Consider the following 25,756-nt stretch of genomic DNA (forward strand, 5'->3'; position numbering starts at 1 on the left):
CATTCAGATCTGCGCCCTCCAACCGAAACAAATTATGGGCTGAAACTTTCTGGCAGTTTAAAACTGTGTGCCAGACCGAGACTCGAACTCGGGACCTTTGCCTTTCGCGGGCAAGTGCTCTAACCAACTGAGCTACCCAAAGCAGTTTTAATCTGCCAGGAAGTTTCGTATCAGCGCACACTCCGCTGCAGAGTGAAAATCTCATTCTGAAAACATCCCCCAGGCTGTGGGAAGTTTGAAAGATAGGAGACGAGGTACTGGCAGAAGTAAGGCTGTGAGGATGGGTCCTGAGTCGTGATTGGGTAGCTCAATTGCTAGAGCACTTGCCCGCGAACGGCAAAGGTCCCGAGTTCCAGTCTCGGTCTGGCCACAGTTTTAAACTGCCAGGAAGTTTCATATCAGCGTACACTCCGCTGCAGAGTAAAAATCTCATTCAAGTTATTGCCTTGCTGTAACTATTGGTCGGAGATAAGGAGCAGCCGGACTAGGGAATTACAGTCCTATGAGTAGCTTGTTGTCAACGCTGCAACACAAACGGTTGCATTTGGAGTGGTGCCTTGACCAAGAAGCATGGACTGCTGATGAAAGGCGTCGAATTGTGATGAGCGGTGAATCTCGGTTCGGCACTACACCGGATCAGCATCGTCGGCTAGCATGGCGACGACATGGGAGAGCCGGCCGGAGTGGCCGAGCGGTTCTAGGCGCTTCAGTCTGGAACCGCGCGATCGCTACCGTCGCAGGTTCGAATCCTGCCTCGGGCATGGATGTGTGTGATGTCCTTAGGTTAGTTAGGTTTAAGTAGTTCTAAGTTCTAGGGGACTGGTGACCTCAGAAGTTAAGTCCCATAGTGCTCAGAGCCATTTGAACCATTTGACCTGGGAGAGGTCTCATTCTTCCAATGTTTTGGAGAGACACAGCGGTGCTACTCCCGGCGTCACGGCGTGGGAAGCCGGCGGGTATGAATTCAGGTCACGGCACCGATTGGGGAAACTCTGACGGCACAATGGTACGCCACAGGCATCCTGCGTCCTTCGATGCGACAGACTGTGGTGCCATTTATCGACAGCACAATGCTTATCCACACACGGTATGTGTCCTTATGATATGTTTGCGTGATACTGACATACTCCGCTGGCCAGCAAGATCGGTTGCTTTGGAGGAGGGGACGAAACAGTGAGGTCAACAGTCTCATGATCTAGGATGGCAGAAATCAAGGGAGGAGCAACAGGAACAGGACAGTCCAGGGAAAAGAACGTCGTGGCAGGAGGAAGAGGAAAGAACAGGCGGGATGTGGGTGGAAATGGGGAGAGCAGGGGTGCCCCAGAAACGCAACGTGCAGCGGGGCACGACGACCGACGCCGAACCGTCCCGACACCCACACCATACGATACCATAATCAGAATACAATAAGGGAAAACAAAACAGCACAACGGACCAGTCAAAACGTAGGGAAAAGGCGGAGAGAACATGGCCGGTGTGGAGGCAACGTCAAGGCCCGTGGCCACTAAGATCCCCAGGTCTTCAAATGGCTCTAAACACTATGGGACGTAACTTCTGAAGTCATCAGTCCCCTAGAACTACTTAAACCTAACTAACCTAGTACATCAAACACATCCATGCTCAAGGCAGGATTCGAACCTGCGACCGTAGCGGTCTCGCGGTTCCAGACTGAAGCGCCTAGAACCGCTCGGCCATCCCCAGGTCTGTTCCCGATAGAACAAGTGTGGGGCCACTTCGGTTTGCGACTCTGTTCCAGTGCCAGTATTCACGGTATCAAGGATCAGATACAACAGCTGTGCGCTAGCTTGCCTCATGAGGGGATACACTTGTTTTATGACAACCTTCCTAGCCGAATTAGTGGACGCAGACCGGCCAGAGGGGGTGCAATATCGTACTGATAAGTGATATCATACAGCCAAGTTGTTTGTAAATTTCATTCGATTTTGTAATCATTAAAACAACATCCGGCACCTCCTCAACCTATGAAGTACCATTTCGTTTCCTCCTTCCCTAAAGGATGCTTTTTGTTTTTCAGACATTGTAATTCGAATTACAGATTGTGAGATATCGGCTGGCTTCGAATTAGAGTGTGGTTTTTCGATAATCTGTCATGACAAGCACTTAGATTTATCTAATGTCCTAAAACGCCTCAGATTTCCTAGATTTGCCGAGGTTTCTTTAAAGGATCGATCTAGTTCTGTAAATTCATTTACTGAGATTAGAATTGCAAAGATTAGTGAGCAGGACAGTACAGACACGAAACATGAATTTAGCTACAAATGCATTCCTTTAATCGGTAATACTATGTTGAGTGACAACTTTGTATAGGAGATAAGCCACCTCAACTAAATGCGCAGTTTAACAGCCGTCATCAGCTATTAAAGAAGTTATGACTAATTACGGATCATTCCGATATAGCTGTCATACCATCAACAAATTGCTAAACGGCTTTTCGCGTATGCCGAAGCGACAGTGCGAGAATTCCGACGCCTGCTCGGGACGGCAGCACGCGTGTGTGTTCCCAGCGGTCTGCACGCCGTTCTGAATCCCAAAACGAGCCGCGACCTTCACCAGTGGAGAGGTCTACGAGCTCGGAATGCGCTTTCGCCGTTCCAGGCACTCGCTGTACCACTGCTGCGGCGCTCCGCAAATAGATGACGGGTAGTGACGTAGCTAGTGGGAGTATTTTTCCCGATGACATCTTAAATGTCAACTTCAGAAACAACTATAAACAAAACACACACACACACACACACAAAATTACGCACGCACAATCATACATCTACATCTACATGGTTACTCTGCAATTCACACTTAAATGCCTCGCAAAGGAACCATTTTCATACTACTTCTCTACCATTCCACTCTCACTCTCTCTCTCTCTCTCTCTCTCTCTCTCTCTCTCTCTCTACGTAGGTGGGTGTCAACAAAATATTTTCGCAATCAGAAGAGAAAGTTGGTGATTGAAATTTCGTAAATAGATCTCGCCGTAAACAAAACCGCCTTTGTTTCAGTGACTCTCACCCCAACTCGCGTATCATATCAGTGACACTCTCACACCTATTCCGCTATAACACGAAACGAGCTGCCCTTCTTTGCACTTTTTCGATGTCCTCCGTCAATTCTACCTGTTAAGGATCCCACACCGCGCAGCAATATTCCAGCAGAGGACGGGCAAGTGTAATGTGGGCTCTCTATTTAGTGGGTTGTCGCATCTTCTAAGTGTTCTGCCAACAAAGCGTAGTCTTTGTTTCGCCTTCACCGCAATCATAAAGTCCTGACATTTTTATTAATGGAGTGACTGTGATAGTTGTTAAACGTTCTTCACATGTACCTTGCTTTACTAAGAAGGGAACCGTAATAGAGAGGGAGAGTGAATGGGAGGGAGGAAGCAGGATGAGGATGATGATGAGGAAAAAATAAAAGCCAGGAACAGGTGCACCTGGCAACTGGAGCTGAACCTGATGTTCTCCATCGCCTCCATTTTATGTATTTACGTAAGAAGTAATTTCTGTAGAAGTAATTTCGTAGATATATGCTGTTATCAACACGCTCTCCAGAAGGGTGATAATGTCATTAGGTAACAAACATCTATTTGCAGAGTAGTGACTCGAGATATTTCATGATCTTTCATGTCTTCTGCGTGTCAGTTCCTTTCCCGATAGTTTTTTATATGTTGGGACTTACTGCAAATGTTTGCTAAATTGTTATCGCAACTGTAGTTGTTAATGTAAAACTCGTAAATTGATATCTTTGAAAGTGATATTATAAAGCATCCTACGCCTCTACAGGTTTTCTTCACAATTTTAAATAATAGTAAGTCAGCTTATTTCCAATAAGAAATTACGTGCAAAAAAATTACGACAGCGCCAAAAGAGAAAGTCGTGATTTTCACCCTGTCGATACTAACAGACTGGCAACAGGTACATCCGCTCGGTAACAGAGTTGTTCGCCCAAGCCAAAGATCTGAATCGAGTCCTGGTTCGGCACAAGCTGCAATCTGTCAGGAATATTCGTGACTCTGGTTTTAGACAAGCACTTTTGTGACGGGGTATGCAGTGAGATCGTAGAGAATCATTCTCATGGCTGAGTAGATTTCTAGTATGATCTTCGCTCAGTAAAAGGGTGCTTTAGTCGTAAACTTAGCGGAGAACAGTAGTTGGGTTCGACATCGAGTATTATCAAGTACAGGCGTGACTAGATGAAGGGACCGTGACAGCTCAGCTTGACCTTCAAGTGAAGGGAACAGCGTCAGCTGTCGTATCACGAGAAAACGTCGGCCCTCGTCTACTGTCAAACCAGTGTTTCATTCCTTGGACTATCCAACAATGGCGTATCAGCTGTCTTGATTCTTGTATCTACATTCTTCTAAGTATTCTTGCTACAAACAGCAGCTGGTGACGCCGCAAATGATCTGGTGATGTGAAGGTATCTCAGTGACATTACAAAGCATAAATCGGTATTACTGCTTCTTGATTCGGGAATCGATGTATAATTTCGCCAACAGGGATACCGAATAACAAATTCTCTAAACATTTGCGTTATATTACAACTATGTTATAACGAATAATTAGTACAAGTTTACCCACCTTACCTTTCACACAGGCTACATACATTATTTAATCAGCCCACCTAATGGAGATTTTCATGCTGTTACTATTCAGTATATTTCAGATTCACACAGTACGGGAATAGGTTGCTATTCGCCATGGTGAAGAATTTCTTTGCCACGACCATCCAGAAGTAAATGGATTCTATCAGACTGATAGTATGATCCTGTGTAAATGTTGTAACTCGTTTAGTAAATGGCGAATATTATACTTTTCTTCCGCGCGGAACAGCTACAACGAAGTCCACAAACCGATCAACAATACAACTAGAAAGTAAATCGCCTTCTGGCTCATTCGATGACGTAATTTTCCAAAGACAGCTTAACATCTAGTTAAGGCAACATTTGTAAATGTAATGTGGTACTACGTACGTAGCCGGCCAGGGTGGCCGAGCGGTTCTAGGCGCTACAGTCTGGAACCGCGCGACCGCTACGGTCGCAGGTTCGAATCCTGCCTCGGCCATGGATATGTGTGATGTCCTTAGGTTAGTTAGGTTTAAGTAGTTCTAAGTTCTAGGGGACTGATGACAGAAGTTAAGTCCCATAGTGCTCAGAGCCATTTGAACTACGTACGTAGATGAAATTGAGAAGGAATGTGGAGCACTTCCATTCGATATTTATCTAATTTGTTAATCAACGCTTCGAGAAAAATGTTGTACCCGTGAAGTCTGAGTTCTATGGTCCATAGAAAAGTCTGTTAACGAAATACTTGGTTAAAAGGAGAAACAAGGAACATATATACCTACAGAATTAGTTATTATACGCATTATTCCTAATTGATGAAGGAAATGATGCAGATATTTGCAAGACAGTGGGCTGTAATAGATCGCTGTAAGACGTATTTATGTACTGCTCCGCGGAAAGACAATTCTTTTACTATCTACATTGGAGATGAAAACAGACTTTTGTAGAACTGATGGAATTCCTAAGAACAGAGGAAACATATTCTACACGCAGTGGTAATTTGTAGCGCGAACTCCCGTTATCTGATGCTTAACTGTTTACATACGACCTTCGCAGGTCTGTCCGCGCTGCCGCTATTTTTAATGAATCAGTCACCTAAAAGAAGAAGTAAATAGGTACTGTTAACCTTACAACTGGCCTTAATGGCAAATTAAACCACAAAAATTTTTGATAGGGCTTTGTCTAAATACAGCTGGAATTCCAGCAATAAGCTACATAAACAATTGATAATGTTTTTGTTAGTCTTCACTAAAATATTTTTGCGTGACACGTTTCTTCCTGCGTTAGAGTGCATTCAAGTACGTGCAACTAGCGGTGACTCTCCGTGCATTAGTTGCCACATCAACAACTGTTGCATTTCGTATGAAAGTTTTCTCTATTATTATCATCGTGTTAACAGTGACAAGTAGAATAACGAAAATATAATCGTTTACAATGCTGCATTGATAGACGCGACAAGATTAATTAAACAGTTGGAAACTTTAAGCAGCTGCAACAAACATTCTTTCTTATATCGGGGAAAAATATGAATAATGTAAACTTCTCAACAGAATTGCAATAAGAAATTTTGGAAGAAAGAGGTCAAGCTTTGCCACACTTGGCTACTAAGGTTAGTTACATAGAAATTGCGAAGACGGTGGACACTACTTCAGGTGGTTAGAGGTTCAAAACTGTCTTTCAGATTTTTTGAAACCATATCAAACGATCACGAAATGGGTCTGAGCACTATGGGACTTAACATCTGTGGTCATGAGTCCCCTAGAACTTAGAACTACTTAAACCTAACTAATCTAAGAACATCACACACATCCATGCCCGGGGCAGGATTCGAACATGCGACCGTAGCAGCAGCGAGGTTCCAGATTGAAGAGCCTAGAACCGCTCGGCCACAGTGGCCGGCGATCACGAAATAAATTAAGCTTATACATTATGGATATTTTAGAGCTCATTTCTCTGTATTGAATATAGATACCCAAAAATACGACCAGTCCTTTTTTGAATTATTTGTTTGTTCCCAGAAACTAGCTTTCGGCCCTTTTCACCTCATCTTCAGATGAAGCACACAGCAGTTACATATTTATTTCCGTAGCGTGTTGCTCTGCACTGGCTCTGTGAAAATTAGCTAGGAAAGCTTAAATGTATCTACATGCGTGATAGTTACATTGCGAGTTAGTTTATTTACTGCGACAACATGGGCGGTATTGTAACTGCTATCCATCTGGCAGCATCCATTATGATTGCCTTGTGACCACTTTTCTCTATAAATGTAAACACCGACTGTCATCAGAAATTACTACACAGATTCTTCATTAAGGGCACGAGTAATATTGACTCCCGTACACGATCCAGTGGGAGGCCCCTAATGACCATGATATCGATGGAATGTTATTCCCCCCTCCCTCTCCTCTTCGGTAGCGGCATGTACCAAATGTCGCTGAGGAAAACGCCACCGCTAAACAGTCGACAGCCTCACTTAACAACACAATGCTTCGAAATGCGGTCCCCGCAAGCACGAGGAATGCGCGTCACTGTGGGACCTACCGTCGGCTTCCGGCAGGACTGCTGCTCCTCGCGATGTCCACTGGAGCGCTTTCACTGCCCACCGGCTGATGTCCTCGTGCACGACTGACGTCGCAGGACCGGTAGCACAGTTGGGATTGTGGAACGCTGCGGCGTGACGTCACGGCGGCTCGTCCCCGCGGAAGCGCAAGCACAAGCACAGCGGAGCCCGCACACCGCACACACCACACGAAGCCGAAGCCGCCGCCGTTGTGCAAGACGGGCCGCGGAGCGCAGGCGGGCCAGCCGTCAACGGCGTCGCCTAGGCAACCGCGGGGACGCCGAGCGCGCGAGGCGGGGAAGCCGCGAGCGAGTCTCGCAACCGGCGGCGGCAGCCACCACATCCACTCCGCTCACTGCGGCGCTGCAGTGCAGAAGCACTGAAAAGTTACAAGGCTTCGGACAACGATCTGGCATGCTCTGCGAGTCGTTCCGCACAGGCTGCGAGGGTTATTCTGAATGCGCGGTCCGAATAACTAATCGAATGTCGCGCCAACACTGAAACACCCATGCGCACCCACTCCCGGCATGCCTTGCTCGTCAAACGACGCCATTTGCACTGGTACTGTCGCAGTGTGCTGTTTACAGCACAGGGGTGACACTCAGATACACTACGTTTACATGCGACACATCTTCCGGAAGACGAAAACTGAATTTCGGAAACTGATTTCGGTGTCGCCTTTACATGTTAAGGACTGAAGCGGATTTGCTAGCACAGTTTAATATGGCACCTGGAAAACAGCTGTTACAGTTTCTGCTTTACTCAGCACAATCGTTATTTCTCTACAATTAGACGAGGTGTAAACCAGATCCAGTCTTAGATTAGATTAGTACTTGTTCAATAGATCACGAATACGTCACTTCGTAATGATGTGGAACGTGTCAAGTTAATAAAAGGTGTCTATACAAGATATTACAATAGACAAAATATTACATGACACTCAATACTTTTTTTTTTTTTGTGCGGGTTGGGAAATTACCCACTTACTATATCCAAAAATTCATTTAATGAGTAGAAGGAGTTGCCATTAAGAAATTCTTTAAATTTCCTTTTAAATGCTACATGGCTATCTGTCTGACTTTTGATGCTATTAGGTAAGTGACCAAAGACTTTTGTGGCAGCATAATTTACTCCCTTCTGAGCCAAAGTTAGACTTACCCTTCAGAAGTGAAGATCATCCTTTCTCCTAGTGTTGTAGCATGTACACTGCTATTACTTTTGGATTCGTTTGGATTGTTAATAATAAATTTCATAAGTGAATATATATATTGTGAGGCTACAGTGAAGATAGTGTCTGCAGGATGATCTTGGATGAGCTCCAGAAATTATTCTGATTCACGCTTTTGTGCAATGAACACTCTTTTACTCAATGACAGTTACCCCAGAATATGATGCCATACGAAAGCAGAGAATGAAAATAGACGTGTTAAGCTAATTTACTCAGATGTCTATCGCCAAAATTTGCAATGACCCTAATAGCATAAGTACCTGAACTCAAACGTTTCAGCAGATCGTCAGTGTGTTTTTTCCAGTTCAACCCCTCATCAATGCATACACCTAGATATTTTCAATATTCTACCTTACCTACCGATTTCTGATCGAAGTCTATATTTATGAATGGGGTCATTCCATTTACTGTGTGGAGCTATGTATACTGTGTTTTGTCAAAGTTTAATGAGAGCCCGTTTGCAGATAACCACTTAATGATTTTCTGAAAAACATCGTTTACAATTTCACCAATTAATTCTTGTCTGTCGGGTGTGATAGCTATACTTGTATCATCAGCAACGACGCCACTTATCAAACGACGCTACTTATTCTTCACTGTACGAAAAGTCACTCCACCCACATTAGCCGAAAATTTGTAAAAGCAAGACGAAACCTGGCCGACCAAACACATTTCAAATCCGGTTGCGTTTACAAGGGAACGAAAATCGATTGCGGTATTGGAAAATCAACAACCAGAATCGATTTTGAAGTGTTTGCATCACCGCCCAGAAGTGATATTGGGAAATCGGTTTACGAAATCCGGCTTTGGGAGCCCCATGTAAACGAGGTGATTAGAATTTCTGATAACACTCGCTTGGTTCGCTGCCACGCCACTTGGAGCGCTGCATGTTTCTCGATCCATCATCTCGCTTTCTTCTTGGCTGATTTTTAGTCTTCCATGTTAATTTTCGTTTCATAGTTAACAGAAGTTGATTTCATCGCAGTGTACTTCCCATTACGATTTCTCGTGTGTATTGCGTTATAAACGTGTTACTCGTACTCTGATTCTGTTCTTCTCGTGTCTGTAATACAGGGTGCGGTAAATGATTCCAAATTTATTTTGGTTTCATATAAAAGAGAAGCTGCTTTCGTTGCATGATGTTCTGCGGGCTTATGTCTGTCTGTTATTGCTAACGCATCTGAGTGTGAACTGCTCGATTGAAATTCAGTGTAAGTATATTGCTCGCATCCTACGTTATTTTTGTTTGCATACGTTTTCCGTTCTTTCTCGTATTTAACGAACATCTCAATGTTACCAGGTTTTTACAGTATTGGTACTGAGCTTTATTATTTCTTGCCACAGTATGTGTATGTAATTCTATTCTGAATGGTGTTGCTTCTTGCCACTGAGCACCATGCATTTCACAGTGTCTTCCAGAAACAACTCCGCAGGACAGCTCGTGGCTGGGTCGCGATCAGCACAGCTTACCCTCGAGCGTTTCCTCGCGCTGCAGCGGCTACCGCCCACCGGCCAGACGCCACCCGCTCCTGAAATCGGGCGCTGCCCAGTGAAAGCGGCGCGACGATGTCAGTGTATGTATCAGATGTCATTTTCGAATTTGAAGTTCTTATTATCATTTTGCAGTTAAGCACTCGATTTTTCATACTTGGAAATCATGAACTACAGTTAAGCATTATAAAATTGGGTCGCAAGTGGAAAAACGTGTAACATCTGCAACACAATATTTACTTTTGGTATACGAGGTGCATTCAAGTTCTAAGGCCTCCGATTTTTTTTCTCCGGACTGGAAAGAGATAGAAACATGCGCATTGTTTTAAAATGAGGCCGGGTTCATTGTCAATACGTCCCAGAGATGGCAGCACCGTATGGCAGATGGAATTTTACCGCCAGCGGCGAGAATGAGAACTGTTTTAAATACTTAAAATGGCGACGTTTTCCTTACTTGAACAGCGTGCAATCATTCGTTTTCTGAATTTGCGTGGTGTGAAACCAATTGAAATTCATCGACAGTTGAAGGAGACATGTGGTGATGGAGTTATGAATGTGTCGAAAGTGCGTTCGTGGGTGGGACAGTTTAATGAAGGCAGAACATCGTGTGACAACAAACCAAAACAACCTCGGGCTCGCACAAGCCGGTCTGACGACATGATCGAGAAAGTGGAGAGAATTGTTTTGGGGGATCGCCGAATGACTGTTGAACAGATCGCCTCCAGAGCTGGCATTTCTGTGGGTTCTGTGCACACAATCCTGCACGACGACCTGAAAATGCGAAAAGTGTCATCCATGTGGGTGTCACGAATGCTGACGGACGACCACATGGCTGCCCGTGTGGCATGTTGCCAAGCAATGTTGACGCGCAACGACAGCATGAATGGGACTTTCTTTTCGTCGGTTGTGACAATGGATGAGACGTGGATTCCATTTTTCAATCCAGAAACAAAGCGCCAGTCAGCTCAATGGAAGCACACAGATCCACCGCCACCAAAAAAATTTCGGATAACCGCCAGTGCTGAAAAAATGATGGTGTCCATGTTCTGGGACAGCGAGGGCGTAATCCTTACCCATTGCGTTCCAAAGGGCACTACGGTAACAGGTGCATCTTACGAAAATGTTTTGAAGAACAAATTCCTTCCTACACTGCAACAAAAACGTCCGGGAAGGGCTGTGCGTGTGCTGTTTCACCAAGACAACGCACCTGCACATCGAGCTAACGTTACGCAACAGTTTCTTCGTGATAACAACTTTGAAGTGATTCCTCATGCTCCCTACTCACCTGACCTGGCTCCTAGTGACTTTTGGCTTTTTCCAACAATGAAAGACACTCTCCGTGGCCGCACATTCACCAGCCGTACTGCTATTGCCTCAGCGATTTTCCAGTGGTCAAAAGAGACTCCTAAAGAAGCCTTCGCCGCTGCCATGGAATCATGAAGTCAGCGTTGTGAAAAATGTGTACGTCTGCAGGGCGATTACGTCGAGAAGTAACGCCAGTTTCATCGATTTCGGGTGAGTAGTTAATTAGAAAAAAAATCGGAGGCCTTAGAACTTGAATGCACCTCGTAATAGAGGGGTGAATGCAGAGGAGGCAGTTCGAAAGATTTTAACTTTGTGTGGAGTGAGTGCCTTAGGGAAAAATACACCAGAAGAAGATATTCTTGTTTCAACAGCCGGAGTGGTCGAGCGGTTCTAGGCGCTACAGTCCTGAACCGCGCGACCGCTAAGGTCGCAGGTTCGAATCCTGCCTCGGGCATCGATGTGTGTGATGTCCTTGGATTAGTTATATTTAAGTAGTTCTAAGTTCTAGGGGACTGATGACCTCAGATGTTAAGTCCCACAGTGCTCAGAGCCATTTGAACCTTGTTTCAACAAAGATCGTTTTGGCGTCAATGATTTTCCATATTAGGGAAGCCTCGACTACTGATATAAGTGATGGATTACCATTTAACCATCACGCGACATTTGCATTCAACAGGCAACGTTCAGAAGTCTGTTGTAGGAATACCGCACGCTCTAATTCGAGTTGCCGATTCGAGTTGCTTGCAAGTGATCTAATGCACTGAGAAGAAACAGGGATACACACCGTAGTATTAACGCTCCTTGCACCACCACTCCAGACGTTGACACCGTCTGTGGCAGCATAACCTAATTGCCAACCATCAAGATGCAACCATCGGCTCAAAAACAGCTGCTAACGTAGTAGCTTAGAAATAGATATCCTCAGTGTAGCGAAACAGCTCAAATTACTTAACTCTAGAATACTAAAGGGGTGAAAATGTTACATTGCTACTAAATGATCGTAAAGTGTACTACCCCATACTTTATTCAAAGGAAGTCATAATTTACAGGCTATGTACTAGCTAATTCCCATTATCAGTTCTCTAATGGCCAAATTAAGTACAAAATGCCCTGTTTTATACCCTACTACAGTCATTAATTTTACGAGGGTTTAATAATATAGGGTTAAAAATGCAAGGCCTCTGGTACAGATTGTATACCAGTCAAGTTCCTTTCATGCCATACTTGGCAATCACATACAAACTCTCGCTCGACTGAAGATTCGTATCTAAAGACTGGAAAGTTGCACAAGTCCATCATTACTCGGGAACCAGCAGTAACCGCTGAATTAGAGTCTCTTACCGCTCACTCCAACTTGCAGTCATGTTGTGATCAGCAAATACGGTGTAGTGTTGTGTTGTGGAAAAGGTTGAACACTGGTGGCGACACATTTACTCCAGTCGAATAGCTATCAGCCTATCTTAACACCGATATCCGACAGGCGGATCAGCGTCACAGCGTAGCATGCCTTCACTGCAGTGACTATTGGAATGTAACTCAGAGTAACGGTGCAAAGTTCGATGACAGAGACCTGTTCGTCACCATCTCTCCTCCCCCTTTCGGCCAACTTCGAATCGGTTACATACCAGTCTTGTGTCACCGCCCAGGCCTCAGAGTCGGGAACTTACTACATATTTACAAAGTTTGAGATCAGGCCTCGTAGGCCATATGATACCGACCGGCCGACGCGTCATCCTCTGCTACAGTTCTGCTACAGTCCCGGCCAGGAAAAGACTACTAGTATGAAACATAGGCCTTAATTTGAGAAAGAAATTTGTGAAAATGTACGTTTGGAACACAGCATTTCATGATTGAGAAAAATAGATTTTAGGAAAACCGGAACTGAAGAGAATCGAAGCGTTTGAGATGTGGTGCGACAGCAGAATGTTGAGTTAGGTGGACTGATGAGGTAAGAAATGAGAAGAAATATCTTGAGAACACTGACAAGAAGAAGAGACAGCATGATATGACACCTGTTTAGATGTCAGGGAATGACTTCAACGGCACAAGAGGGAGCTGTAGAGTACAAAGACTGTAGAGGAAGACAGGGATTGGAATCCATCCAGCAAATAATTGAGAACATAGATTGCAAGTGCTACTCTGAGATGAAGAGGCTGGAACACGAGAGGAATTCGTGGCGGGCCGCTTCACACCTGTCGGGACAATTCGAAGTTCAAGATACCTAACAAAAAGTTCGAATAACTCAGAGACAGTGAAAGGTGGCTACACTGAGCCACAGCGCCAGAGATCGCGCTAGAGAGTATTATTCCGCCGCCTCCACTGGCAGTGATTATTGAGATGTCGTAGTGGGCAGTGCTTGGGGAGAGCTCGTGGTAGTCAGTGCTTGTTAAGAACTCGTAGCAGAGAGTGTTTGTTGAGATGTGCTAGTAGAGAGTGCTTGCTGAGATGTGATACTGAAAAGTTCTTGTTGAGATGTGGTAATAGCGAGTCGGTGTGGAGATATATTGTAATGATTAGAGTGATTTTGGTCAATATATGAAGGTAACGAAACTTGATTTATTTTTCATTATTTAATGTCGTAAATAATGCTTCATTACAGGTTCAGTCAACAAAGCATCTGGCTTGTGTTCTGGGATTAGAGTGTAATTCTGGTTTTCTTGAGTAATTATGGTATTTTTATTTTCTTTAATTAATTCAGTATAAATGATATTTAAAATTTCTTGTGTTATTGAAGAAGAACCGTGCCAGATGCGTACGTTGAGTCATACTTCCACACACAGAACAGTTACACTTGTGCTTTGGTTTCGTAGGTTTTATAGTTGCTGGGGACTTAATTAATTAATTGTGTTAATGAAAATTTCCATTTCATTCTTTGTTATTGTTCTATGCAGTCAGATAGCGTAATAATACTAGTCAGGGCCAACCGTTTACGAGACTTCGTAATCGGACAAACAGCTACTAAAGCAAAAAATTAAAATTATTTGCATTCTGTTATAATTAAGCCCCCATGCACGTGGCGACCCTGCCAGGATCGTCCCTTGGAATTCTTCTGATTGTAAAAATAGTAGACAGTAGCATTGTTGTAGCAATTTGTAGTTTAGTAATTATAGTCTGTTTTGCATGTGTAGATTTGGTAATTGTCATTCTTATAATGGTATTTTTTCTCTGAATTTGATTTGTTGTCTTGTATACGCGTTTGACAATTTAGTGCAATTATTTCAATTGTTCGTTAATCGTGTTTGAGGGAAACATTTCGAGTGAATGGTATTGTTGATGATAAAGAGTCATTGTGTGTAATTTTCGTACAGTGACGAGTTTTGTATGTTTTGTAAATGATTACGCGATCAATGAAAAAGGCAAAAATGATGAATAGTGAGAATGACGAAATTGTTAACATGGCGAACTCGCCAACAGAGGAAAACAGTGTGATGAATAATGAAGTGGAAAACAATTTAATAAGTCGGGAAAATAGTCCGGAACCATTTCAAAATTTTTCTCAATCAGGAAATTCACAGAATACGAGATTAACGATAGAAGATTCTGAAATAGTATCGAACACAGATAGCTTCACAGCTATGACGAAGGAAACTGGTTTTGCGGGAAATGTTAGGGGCGAAAGGAGTTTCGAATCAGTTACTATGGAGCAGTTGATGAGTGCTATATTAAAAATGGAAACACGGTTTGGATCTGAATTAAAAACACGGATGGGAACAATGGAATCACTAGGATCACAAATAGGAACAATTAAAACAGAGATGGGAACTTTGAGATCTGAATTAAAAACAGATAGGGGAACAATGGAGCAGTTTCGATCTGAATTTAAAACAGAGATGGGAACTTTGGAAACATGGTTAGATTCACGAATAGGGACATGTTTCAAAAATATGAAAGATGAGTTAAAGAAAGAAATCAGAGAAGAAGTACAACCGATTTTGAATTCTCACAATAATAGATTAATTGCAGTAGAGATTAGACAAAGGGAACAAGATAGAGAACAGGAAGAAAGAGATCGCGTTATAGTACAAAAATTTTCAGAGTTAAATTTACAACGTGCACACGATAAGGAAGAAATATTTGAGAGAATCGAGGAATCAGTACCAAATGACAGAATAAATAACTTAACACAACAATATGAACAGTTAACTACCAAATGTGTCAACACTGAAACCCGAGTCGCGACACTTACGGAAGACGTAGGTAAACAGAAAGAAAAAATAGGTGACTTATCGGAAAGAGTTGAGGAGATTTCAGATAAATTGACAAGTCTTAGTTTAAATGGGGATAGAGATTCAGATGATACAGCTCCATTACCATTTGCAGAAACCGAAGAGTACCAGAACATAAGTAAGCATCTTGAAAATCAGGGAAAATTTAATGAACGTGTTAAAAGGGAAGTTGAGGCATTACGAAAGCAAGTCAAACAAATTGAAGGGGAAATTGTAGGAAAAGACAGCAAAAGAAATTTGGAATCACAGATAGCAGAGGGGTTTGAAGAAAATAATTTGTTTCATTTACGGGATGCAACAAGAGAGCGCCAGGCGCGCGAACTTGACAATAATCGACATTCAAACTGGGACAGACGCGGTAGGTCTTTGTCGCCACGAGGCGAAAACTTTGACTATAAACACTTTTTGACTGTTCGGAAATTTAAGATTTTCCGCAATTCTAAGAATGACATACATCCATGTTCATGGTTAGATCAATTTGCGTACGCACTTCCGCCAGATGTGCCACTAAGTCACAAACTGAAATTTATGTGCAGCTATTAAAGTCCTCAGGGGATTCACTACACTAAGTGAATATGTGCCGTAGCGTTCACAGGGCCCCGAGCTGTAGTGGTGCTATTTCCCTTTTAGTTTTCTGCACCGCTGCCTACTCTTTCACTATTCTTTGTATCTATAAAAAACAACTCTTCTACTATCCATCTATCTAGACAGTAGGTAAAGATTAACCGGATTTGACTGTTTTACCCAAAAGTGACTTTGGAAATTACCGTTTGGACTTACTATATTTTTTGCAGCATTCATTCGTAGCTTAAATGAAATTTTACCTGTTTATCTTCGTGACAATATTACTTCATATGTTGACGGTATTCTTATTGCTAAACGTTCTTGGAGTGAGCACAACAAAATTTTGGATTCATTATTACGTATTTTTGCAAGAGTTGGCATTACAGTGAACTTAGAAAAATCTGAATTTGGTCGATCTCAGGTGAAATTTCTCGGTCACATTATTTCTACAGAAGGTATTCTTCCTGATCCAGAGAAACTAGACGGTATTCGTAATTATGCTGTTCCTTCCACAAAACGTGATATTCGTAGTTTCCTTGGTGTCTGTAATTTTCTTAGACGCTTTGTTAGATTGGATGATTTGGCCACACCTCGTTTATACATTTCAGTTATGCACATTTTGGTCCCAGAAAATGCTTTCATAAATTGCGAGAAAATTGTTACTTCAGTATTATGGAAAAACGTATTCGATCTGTTCTTGCCAAATGCAAATTATGTCAAAAGGCTAAGCCGCCAAGGATTTCTCACAGAGCACCGTTGTTTCCTATCATTCCAGCGAAATTAAAGGAGATGGCTGCAGTCGATTTGTTCGGTCCAGTGGTTCGTTCTACTAATGGTTTTGCGTACATTTTCGTAGCAGTGGAATTGACATCAAAATATGTGTGTTTTACACCTTTACGCAAAGCAACAGCTCGTTCAGTATCTAATGCTTTCATCAAACATTTTCTTAAAGAAGTGGGTCATGTTGATAAGGTTATATCAGATAATGGATCACAGTTTCGCTCTAAAATTTGGCTTCGTACTCTACGGCGTCGTAAGATTAAACCAATTTTTATTTCACTTTTTCACCCTCAATCTAATGCTTCAGAAAGATGGATGAAGGAAATCAATAAATTGTGCCGTCTTTATTGTCATCAGAATCACAGAACTTGGGATCAGTATCTTCATATTTTTCAAAACATTCTGAATGAACTTCCAAATGACTCAACTTCTTTACCGCCTCTATTGATATTAAAAAACAAAGCACCAACAAATCGCATTTCTGAAATAGTTCCTTTTCCGCCTTCACGGAAACTGCGGCATTCTGAAGTTGTCAACCTGGCCCTACGAAATATTGCGTCTGCGGCTGCAAGAAGAGAGAAATCAGCTAAACGTCCTGGTCGTTTAAAAATTTTGTCAGTTGCTCAAAAGGTGTTAATTAAGTCTCACCGTTTGTCTCACAAAGGAAAAGGCTTGTGTCGCAAATTTTTTCTGCTTTATAACGGTCCATATAGAGTCCGCAAAATTATTCATGATAACACTGTTGAAGTAGAAACACTTAAATCTCGGCGCTCTAAGGGAATACATCATATATCGAACGTAAAAATTTTTGTGGAATGACATACTTTAGAGAAACTAACAGCTACATGTAAACATGCAGAGAATACAAGGATACCGCGCCGTGTTCTGGCGGCGGCGCGTACTCAAAGCAACAGTGAAGTCTGCGCGCCGCACAAGGCAGTCGTTGACCGTAAACAATCACTTTCTACGTCACGCGCCTACAGCTGATCGAGCGCTCAGTGCGAATGCACTGACAGACGTAAACAAATACACAGTCTAATTTCTCCGACTAAATTCTGTATAAAGCTATGGTGACTTTATAAATTATGTTATTAACGTTCAGTATTTTTCAGGATACGGTTGTGTAAACTATTTAAGACCTTCAGGTAAATTCTGTGCGTGTCCGACGTTAAGACGACTTGCTATGGAGAAAATTTCAGGAAGAATGTAATTTCGAAGAAAAAAAAAGTAATAAACTAAAAAGGGTAACTATTAATTGAGTTTATTTTTCAGGTAACATATTTCCACTTAGGTACGTACTTTAGACGTAATTTGCTGCTTGTGATTACGTGACTCATACTTTGTGCTAAATTTCATGTTCTATGAATTTACTTGTGAAGTGACGTGCTTGTGTACATTTACTGATTTTGACAATTATTGATTAATGAACAGTGTTATTACTTGTGTATATTATGCATCGCTTGGCTGCTATGCTCTTTCACTGATGTCATATTTTTTTTATTATGTGCCTGCTGTGCTTATTTATTTAAATTGTAATTGACAACTGATTAATTGTGCTGACTGTGGTTATGTATGTAAGTTATACTTTGTGATTTATCTGCTTGCCCCTTCATATTTACTTATTAAGGTTACGTATGAACATTTATTTGCTTATGCTGATGTGATGCTAATGACCTGTTTATTGAGTGAGATATATATTTTCTGCTTTGCGTATGGATTGCATATTAACACATTTTCTTTTGTTGTCATAACTACTCTTTAATTTGGTATATAGAACACTGATATACGGTGTACGAACATGGAGTTTAGGTCACACCATGGTGTTAATTATAGATTGTTCGCTTGGCAGAGCCTCGTTGTAGGGATTGTGCTGCATCCACTTGTTGACATTCTGTTCTCTACTGGTATATTTACTCTCTATTGCATGTTTTGCTTACGCTCAGTGCCTTATATTTTTAAGATAAGAAAATGAACTGCTATAATTCTACGAACGACATTGGTACAAGAAACTGCATAGAAGTCACATGAGCTGGAGGTTTTATGGAAGCTGTATAAATTTATGCTAATAGGAAGGAAGCTAACGACATGACATACCAACACTAGGTTAGACCATTAACAGTTATTACACTGCATTCTTCGTGAGCAGTTGAAATAGGAAGTGACACTTGACACAAGAAATACTCCACATGTTTGCTTCTGTTTGCCATAATTTTTGAAGTGGTGTACACACTGAAATATCCCGATCATTAACACTTCGTAATCGTACTTAATTACTGAGAGTTATTCGAACTAAGTCTGTTAGAGGTCATGTATGCATTTCTTTTATTTAATGATGGACAAGGAACCAAAATGTATCTTATAATTTATAATGAGTAGAAGATTTGAGTCAGATGGATTATACAGAGGTTGTGTGTGGACACTGTGTCTTCAGATTGTATGGGATGCCGAATTGAAGTTTGCACTAGGATTTTGTCTGTACTTGTTCGAGGAGACTGACTAGAGGGAAGAGTTGTTATGGAAGTGAAATGATATTGGTGCTGAGGTTTATATATATCAACGTATTGAAGAGGTATTATAGAGGTATTGAGATTATGTGAAGTTGATGATTATTGGAGTTTTCGTGGACAAGAGGTAAGGTAAATGATATTGATGATAAGGTTTATATGTATCGACGTATTGAAGATGTATTATAGAAGTATTGAGATTATGTGATGCTGATGATTATTGGAGTTTTGGTGGATAAGAGGTAAAGTAAGTGAGGAGCATATTTTTTTTTTGTTGGTCTATATGGAACAAGGAGGATGAAGATGGCAGACTAGAACACTTAAGTAGAAGGAAGATGGTCTACACACACACTTTGTTAAATCACTAAGCAGTATATACTTTTTTTTGGAGAGAGGAAGTAATTGCATATCTTGGCTCACTGACAGTTGTTCAGCAACCGTACATTTTGATCTGGCTTGGCAAACATTGGTCTTGACATGATGACTATGACGTTGACTAACTATTACTGACTGTTATACATTGCTGCCACTACTACTTGATACACATGATGAACATAAAATTTTGACAGAATTGCATTTACACAGTTAACACTATTCAACTACACAGTAGTACTAAATGTGGATGAAAGATGAGTGAGTGTGTTTTGTGTGTTTTCCTTTTATAATCCCAGAGAAGTGATCTCAATCTATCTCCTAAATATTATTTTACTTGTTTGTTGTGGCTTGCACTGACACCCATAAATTTGTGTATCGTAATAGTTAATAGGATAATTATCTGATATCATTTGTGTGTTTGTTATGATTTGTATGTTTAGTGTAAAAGCATTGTATGTGTATTCAAACTATTGTTCATGCCTGAACTGTCTGATTAGTGATGGTGCTGCACTTTTCAACATGATGTGTGACATTTAGTCATGTTTAATTTCTGCTGATGAACTGTGTGATTAGTGATAGGGAATATTATGGACTGTTATTTGCACTTTTTCTACATGATTGGTGCCACTAGAACATGTTTAATTTCTGCTGATGAACAGTGTGATTAGTGAAAGTGAATATTATGGACTGCGGTCTGCACCTATTCAACATTGCTGGTGCCACTAATGGAACTGCTTATACTGAAATGGTGTTACTTGTTGGTGTCTGCACCTATTCAACATTACTGGGTGCTACTGATGGACTGCTTCTACTGAAATGATGTCACTTGTTGATATCTGCACCTGTTCAACATTGCTGGTGCCACCGATGGACTGCTTCTACTGAAAAGATGTTACTTGTTGATGTCTGCACCTGCTCAACATTGCTGGGTGCCACTGATGGACTGCTTCTACTGAAAAGATGTCATCTGTTGATGTCTGCACCTGCTCAACATTGCTGGGTGCCACTGATGGACTGCTTCTACTGAAATGGTGTTACTTGTTGGTGTCTGCACCTGCTCAACATTGCTGGGTGCCACTGATGGACTGCTTCTACCAAAATGATGTCACTTGTTGGTGTCGGCACCTGCTCAACATTGCTGGGTGCCACTGATGGACTGTTTCTACTGAAATAATGTTACTTGTTGGTATTTGCACCTGTTGACCATTGCTGGGTGCTACTGCTGGAACTGTCAACTGCTTATTCTTGAGCTATGGAAAGCGTTTATGTGAATATTTGTATAAACTGATTTTTTGTGTATTACTGTTTGTGAAAAGTTATGAGACTCTTACCTGCACATATTCGTCATTGCTGACGCTATTGATTGAACTGTTTAACCACATAATACTTGTGTAAACTGTTATGTAAAGTCACATGTATGAAAGAAGTTGTATTGCTTACTGTATTTTATATATTAGGTTATTGAAAGGTCAGTGCAAAGCCAAAATTTTATCTAGTTATATGATATTTACGCATTAATATTATCTTTTATTTTTGACTGTATTTTTTTGACGAATTTGGTGGTATTTTCACCACCAATGCTGGCAAAAATACCATCAAATTCTAGCCCGTGGAGGAAGGGCATATGAAAGGTGGCTACACTGAGCCACAGCGCCAGAGATCGCGCTAGAGAGTATTGTTCCGCGGCCTCCACTGGCAGTGATTATTGAGATGTCGTAGTGGGCAGTGCTTGGGGAGAGCTCGTGGTAGTCAGTGCTTGTTAAGAACTCGTAGCAGAGAGTGTTTGTTGAGATGTGCTAGTAGAGAGTGCTTGCTGAGATGTGATACTGAAAAGTTCTTGTTGAGATGTGGTAATAGCGAGTCGGTGTGGAGATATATTGTAATGATTAGAGTGATTTTGGTCAATATATGAAGGTAACGAAACTTGATTTATTTTTCATTATTTAATGTCGTAAATAATGCTTCATTACAGGTTCAGTCAACAAAGCATCTGGCTTGTGTTCTGGGATTAGAGTGTAATTCTGGTTTTCTTGAGTAATTATGGTATTTTTATTTTCTTTAATTAATTCAGTATAAATGATATTTAAAATTTCTTGTTTTATTGAAGAAGCACCGTGCCAGATGCGTACGTTGAGTCATACTTCCACACACAGAACAGTTACACTTGTGCTTTGGTTTCGTAGGTTTTATAGTTGCTGGGGACTTAATTAATTAATTGTGTTAATGAAAATTTCCATTTCATTCTTTGTTATTGTTCTGTGCAGTCAGATAGCGTAATAATACTAGTCAGGGCCAACCGTTTACGAGACTTCGTAATCGGACAAACAGCTACTAAAGCAAAAAATTAAAATTATTTGCATTCTATTATAATTAAGCCCCCATGCAACAGATTTAACGAAAGTCGGACTGCACAAGGTGGAAACAGGAAGAAGTCTAAAAAACAGTGTAAGTCAAAAAATGGGACCGTAGTTACAGTAACATTTGTATTTCTTTACAGGACAAATTAGGAAGTAACAATTAGAAATCAGATTAAAAGGAAGTGGATATTGGCCTAATTATTTATTTTCTTTATTTTCTTAACTTTGCAAGTGGTAATCACGTACATATTTCCGAGAATACGTAAGCAAACTTCAATTTCATTTCATTATTTTCCGTGCTGAATAACCGCCATCAACGCTCTCTTATCTGTACGAATCTTCTTAGAGAAGGAGACACAATGTCTCTTCTTACAATTACTAGCTAACCCCAAATGCCCAAACTAACAGCGAAGTCTTGACCTTTTTTTTAAGCGTATCACCCACGACAGGTATGTTTCGTCCTCTACGTTCACGAAGCTGTTTCAGTAAACATTGTTCAAGAAGCGAGAACTCAACTGTCATGTTCGCTTCCTCACTTATTATGACAAGTCTTCAGCATCCTTACCTTCTTCCTTCAGGGGTGACTACAGCATGGATGACAAGATACCGAAAGTTTTCGCTACATCCTCTTCTTTTTATATTCCACTTTCCATGGCCTCTACAACAACTCTTATCTTCTGCGAAAGTTAAACACTTTAATTTCTTCTAAGTGATTTTTAGAACATTTACGTACTTCAGTAAGTTGTGCGTTGTTGAGAAAACAAAAGACGAAATAAATGTCTGATAAACTGACGAAACAATTCGACTTACTGAGTGGTTCATAGCGGCTGACTTCGAATTACGGATAAATACAGCTAAAAGGCATTTTGTTACGTATTTTTATTTAAGCTAATATGCATTTTGAGCATTGGGGTCTCCAGTCAGTACACAGTTACAAAACTGACAAGCGTGTGACTTCAGTCAACCATATACCATCGACTCTTGCTAATTCGAAGCGCTGTAAGTCGAATTCCTCGATAAATCGTAATAATTGTCGATTACGGAAAAACCTCAATAAATCTAAGAAATCCTGTGCGTTTTGGCGCACTCGATAAAGCTAACCGTTTGCGACGACAGACCTCTCCGTAAACACTCTGTAAGTCGACAATAATTTATCGATTTCACTGACTGTTGAGGTCCGTGGCTGTGGTTTATATTATTTAAATAAATACAGCAACTAGTCACTTTGTTGTGTATTTTTATTTAAGCAAATATGCGTTTCGTACTTTACCCATCTTCAGTTAGTGTAATATACGCTATTGGATCTCTGATTTCTGCTTTTTTCGCTTTGAGTGAGAAGGCACGGTTCGGCGGAAGAAGATACCAAGACGTCAGAATCCGCCAAACGTTTGAAGGCATCTTCTAAAGACCTAGAGGAGCTCGGAGCTTAAGACTTCTTCGCAATACGCGGTAGTTTTCACACATAAAGGATTTTTTTCGAGGACTTGGTAGACTTCAAACAGAGATTTTCATGCGCAGACATAACCAACTCGGATCTTGAGTTATTACTGACCTGGAGGTGTGCGCACCTTGTGCATGTTTGCTGCATATGTGAAAAATGATCGGCGCATCTTACCCGATGAGCCAGGAGCCGAGTTGCAGCCCTCGCCTTCAGTCGAGAACCATTCACAAGATGACGGTGTCCGTCATGACGCTCGTGCTTTATTACGCTAAGCATAAATAGCAGCACTGGCGTGTTAGGACATTCTTGGACCGCACTTGCATTTCTGTACGAGAACCTGTCTCAGGTTCAACCCTGGTTTGTTGAAAGTGTGCGTTTCGCAATTACTCACCTGGTCTACAGTCACTGTCTTACGTGGAGAAATCACAAGCTTTGCGAGTCACTTTTTGATTGGTATTATCATCAGCAGGGCCTACATTTTCGTTCAAGCGAGTGACAGTGCTAATCAATTAAAGCCACTAATTAGATTCAATAATTTGTGTTTGTAAATCATTGCACGTTTTCTCATAATTAATGCATATTGTTGATGGTTTTGGTGAATAAATCAACGTGTTTAAATGACATTTTTCTGTTAGATACGTTCACTTTAAATTAATTGTTCTCTGTATAAATCCCCACTTTAGGGTTTACAACTTTGGCCGTTAGAAATTACCGTTATCCGATTAAATTGTGCCCATTAAACTCATAGCTGAGGTCTTAAAGGCGTGGCCCTATTCAAAATTAATTTTCGGTGTAGGATAACTTCTCACCCAAGGGCGTTTAGCAAAGGTCGTAAGACACTTCCTTGGGGCACATCTTAAAATACTATTACATCTCGCCATGACTCTCCATCAAAGATAACATAATATGCTATGTGGTTCCCGATCAAGTCACAGAATCCGCTAGATACTTCACACGATCGCACTTTCATTAATAAGCGTAGGTGCAGTACCGAGACAAATGCTTTTCGGAAATCAAGAGATACTGCATCTAGCTGACCACCTTGATCCATGACTTTCAGGATGACATGTGGAGAAGTGTAAGTTGTGTTTCACGTGGTCGATGTTTTCGGAATCTATACCGGTTGGCACGCAGGAGACTCTGTTTGAGAGACCTCATTATGTTTCATCTTCTGTTTCTTCCAGGTACTGGGTACGGTTTGTGTTCGAGGGATCTACTGTATATTATGGTCAAGAGAGTGATTAACAGTGTCACAAATTTGGTATAGATTTAGACAGGGGTTCCATAGTGCCCTTACGCTTTGTCCAGTTGTAGCAATTTCAACTGTATCTCAACACTAGTGACAGTAAATGGTTAGCACGTTGGACTCGCCTTCGTAAGAACGACAGTTCAAAGCCGCGTCCGGCCATTCTGATTTAGGGTTTCCGCGATTTCCCTGAATCGCTTTAGGCAAACGCCGGGATGGTTCCTTTGAAAGGGCACGGCCGCCTTCCTTCCCTAATCCGATGTGACAGATGACCTCGCTGTCTGTCTACCTATATAATTCATATCTGCAGTGCTGTGAATAGTAAATTGTCGCAATACTTCTGGATTGTCTCTGGTAAAGAATGGAACAGTAAGAAGAAAATATGGTTCTGGCATACCGCGTCCCAGAACTAAGTGCTCGGATGAACAGGATGTAACACAGGGATGTAGGCTTTCGCCCCTACTGTTCAGTCAATACATCGAAGAATCAATTATGGGAAATAAGGAGAGTTTCAAGACTGGGATTACAATTCAGGGTGAAAATATATCAATTATAATATTTACTGATGGCTTTCCTATCCTCGTGAAAGTGAAGAAGGAAAGCAGGATCTGTTGAGTGGAATGAACAGTCTAATGAATACAGAATATGGACTGAGAGTAAATGGAAGAAAAACGAGAGTAATGAGAAGTAGCAGAAATGAGAACAGCGAGAAAGTTAACATCAGAATTATGGAGCACGATATAGACGAAATTCAGGAATTCTGCTACCTGGGCAGCAAAATAGCACATTATGGCTAGAGCAATGGGGACATAAAAAGCAGACTAGCACTGGCAAAAAAGGCATTCCTGGCCAAGATAAGTCTACTAATACCAAACTTAGGACTGAATCTGTGGAAGAAATTTCTGAGACTGTACATTTGGAGCCCAGCATTGTGTGGTAGAGAAACATGGAATGTCGAAAACAGGAAGAGAAGAGAATCTAATCAATTGAGATGTTTGAAAATTAGGTGAACTGATAAGGTAAGTAATGAGGAGATTCTCCGCAGAAACGGTGAGGAAAGGAACATATGGAAAACACTGACAAGAAGAAGAGACATGATGATAGTG

General features: G+C 41.4%; 1 protein-coding gene across 1 annotated transcript in view; it reads right to left on the reverse strand.

Moving 5' to 3' along the window:
* LOC126235562 (zinc finger CCHC domain-containing protein 10-like) overlaps positions 1–7,331 on the reverse strand; it is a 101,895-nt gene extending 94,564 nt beyond the window's left edge. The window contains exon 1 of the mRNA XM_049944280.1: positions 7,115–7,331. The gene's annotated coding sequence lies outside the window, so the exon portion shown is untranslated. The remainder of the gene's footprint in view (positions 1–7,114) is intronic.
* Between the last annotated feature and the right edge of the window lie 18,425 nt (positions 7,332–25,756).

The sequence above is a fragment of the Schistocerca nitens genome, chromosome 2 (genome assembly GCF_023898315.1).
Source record: "Schistocerca nitens isolate TAMUIC-IGC-003100 chromosome 2, iqSchNite1.1, whole genome shotgun sequence".
In the NCBI taxonomy this organism is placed as follows: domain Eukaryota; kingdom Metazoa; phylum Arthropoda; class Insecta; order Orthoptera; family Acrididae; genus Schistocerca; species Schistocerca nitens.